Below are 3,293 nucleotides of genomic sequence, written 5' to 3'. Positions count from 1 at the left end.
TCTTAAAAAAAAAAGTCAATAATTAAGTGTATATATTTACTAAAATTAAGAAATCTCTAACGTAAGTACATAAATGTTATTTTAATGATGTTTCTTATATTTGTGTTGCTATCTGTACACCAAAAATAAAGAGAATACAATAGGTTGTCATGGAAATATTTTAAAAATTCAATTGAATTATGATCACCCTTTGGATGATTTGCAAGGGGGTCAGGTATCAGATAAATATTGCTCCATACAAAAAATCACCAGCTATCATGTAAACTTATACACAAAGATTTAGAAGATAAGCAGGAAAACATAACTTGGCACTGTAAATTTTCATTTAGACTCAGTGACGCATCATGTATGCACCCAAATTTTTAAAAATTATATTATTTTTAGTAACCAAGTCTATGAACCCAGCTAAGTTGGATGTGGTCAAAAAGAGATGGAAAGATTAGAACATTGACATCTTGGGTGTCAATGAACGCTAATGGTTGGGAATAGGTGAATTTAACTGAAGTGATCATATACTGCACTGAGGGTAAAAATCCCTTAGAAGAAAATGGAGTAGCCATCATAGGCAATAAAAGGGTGACAAAAGCAGTACTGGGATATAATCTCAAAAATAACAGAATGATTTCTGTTCAAATCCAAGGCAAACTTGTGAGTACCTGCTCATAAGTGTTGCTCACAATAAGGTTAGGGGAGGTGACCAAATTACAGATGAGTTATTTAAAATACTAAAATATGATGCTGTCAAAGTGTTGCATTCACTATGCCTTGAAAAACTGGTAAATTCAAAAGCAGCCACTGGTTTGGAAAATATCAGTTTATGTTCCAATCCTAAAGAATGGCGATGCCAATGAATATTCAAATTACTGAATAATTGTGCTCACTTTCAGATACCAGCAAGATTACACTTAATATTTTGCAAGTTAGGCTTTGGCAATATGAGAACTGATGGTTACCAGAAAGGCAGGTTGGTTTTTGAAGAGGAAGAAGAACTAGAGACCAAATTGCTAGCCAACATTTGCTGGATTATGGAGAAAGCAAAGGAGTTTGAAGAACTTCTCCTGCTTCAGTGACTACACTAAAACCTTTGACAGTATATCACAATGAAATGATTTGAGAATGTCAGAATATCCTTCTTGTCTCTTAAGGAACCTGTATTCAGGCCAACAAGCAACAGTTAAAACCAAACATGGAACAATTGATTGGTTTAAGATTGAAAAAGGAGGATGATGAGGCTGAATACTATCACTTTATTTAACCTATATGCAGAATACATCATGTGAAATGGCAGGCTTGATTTGCAGCCAAAGTTGGAAAAGCTCCTACTAAAGTTACAGGAGGAATATTAATAATCTCAGACATGCAGATAAGGGTTTAATAAAAAAGTAATATAAACACTCAGTAGGGTTTGCTTTTTTATAATTAGTTTCAATTAAACAAAAACACTGAGGAATAACAAAAGGGTCTTGCAAATATAAAGCCACATAAATAGATAACATCCCCCAAATGGCCACATCCTTTGATCTAGCATTCCATTTTTAGGTTTTCTATCCTAAAGATGTAAGGAACCAGAAACAAAGCCCCATCTATATAAATATAAATAATAGTACAGTTTGTAAATAGGGGGAAAAGTGGAAATAAACTATATATCCAGTTATTGTGGAATGGCCAAATAAATTGAGATACCTTAAAACAATGTTACTATACCATACAGATTGATGAATATGAAGAAATTAGAGAACACCTATAGGAGATCATACATAGTAGGAAAAGAAAGCAAAACCAATAGAATACCCACACTAACTTCAACTGCATAAAAAGATGACAAATAGGAGCAAAATATCTGCTAAATACATACTCTTCTTTCTTTTAAGTTGGTCACAACCTCTCGAGTCCCCAGGCAATTTTTTAGGAATACAAATTGTAGAACCCTTTCTCATCTGCATTGGTAGAGGAAATTTCCTCATTTGGAGCTCTATACAGTGATATTATGAGAAGTCCAGACCAAAATGAAGACAAAGCAGAAAGATGCAGTTGTACACAAATTATTCTTTAATTCTTGAAAAACTATCTTGTTTTATTGTCTATAGGATTTTGTGCTCTTAACAATCATTCTGGGGGGAGCTGGGTGGCTCAGTGGATTGAGAGCCAGGCCTAGAGACAAGGAGGTCCTAGGTTCAAATCTGGACTCAGATACTTTCTAGCTGTGTGAACCTGGGCAAGTCCCTTGATCCCCATTGCCTACCCTTACCACTCTTCTACCTTGGAGCCAATATACAGTATTGACTCCAAGATGGAAGGTAAGGGTTTAAAAAAACAAACAAACCCCCCCCCCCCAACAATCATTCTATAATTGGTTTTGCTTGGGATTAATTTAATTTAATTTAATTTCTTGTTTAAGATTTTATGTGGTTTTATATCATATTTACAATCTGTAATACATAATTCACAAGTGTGTATATCCACTGAAGGAAAATTAAAATTTCTCAGTTAAAAAAGAGAATGATCCTAAATTAACCAAGCTAATTAATTAATTAATTAATTTAAAAAAGAGGATCATCCAGGCAACTTGAGGCCTGCTGCTGCCTGGTCTCCATCCAGTTGCCTCTATTTATATCTCCAAATCCCACCAAGGGAATGATTGGTATTTGCAGACAATCTTGTATAGAACCTAGTTTCTGATAATGGAGTTGGCAGATCTGCCAACTTAATGGCAGATTGGTGGGGGATAGAACACTAGTAGATGCCCTGCCTAAGTTTAATCTAAGACTTATTCCTTTATGCCTAATGCCTCAAAAATAATTTTATCCGGCCTCAGACACTTCCCAGCTGTGTGACCCTGGGCAAGTCACTTGACCCCCATTGCCTACCCTTACCAATCTTCCAACTATAAGTCAATACACAGAAGTTAAGGGTTTAAAATTAAAACAAAAACAAAACAAAAAAAACAATTTTATCTAGGATGCTGTTTTGAATAAAATCATACAGAGGCTAGAAATTAAGCTATCTCTGTAACAGAAAAACTAAATTATGGAATGGGGGAAAAATAGTCTAGTAATGAACCTGAAATATAGGGTGTCAACCTTGCTCATGTACAATTTCAGATAATGTTAGTATTTCAGAAAATAAAATACACATACTTTTGGTAATATGCTGAAAAAGTAGCATTGCTGTTAGGTTCATTATCCCAATTCCATTTCAGGATAAAATTATGATCTACAATCTCAATGGTTACATTTTGGGGGGTCTTTAAATTCTTTTCACCTATGAAAATGAGAAAAAAGAAGACAATTATT

This window comes from Gracilinanus agilis, chromosome 3 (genome assembly GCF_016433145.1).
Source record: "Gracilinanus agilis isolate LMUSP501 chromosome 3, AgileGrace, whole genome shotgun sequence".
In the NCBI taxonomy this organism is placed as follows: Eukaryota; Metazoa; Chordata; class Mammalia; order Didelphimorphia; family Didelphidae; genus Gracilinanus; species Gracilinanus agilis.
The sequence above is the reverse complement of the archived record's forward strand: the minus strand, read 5'-3'. Positions refer to the sequence as shown.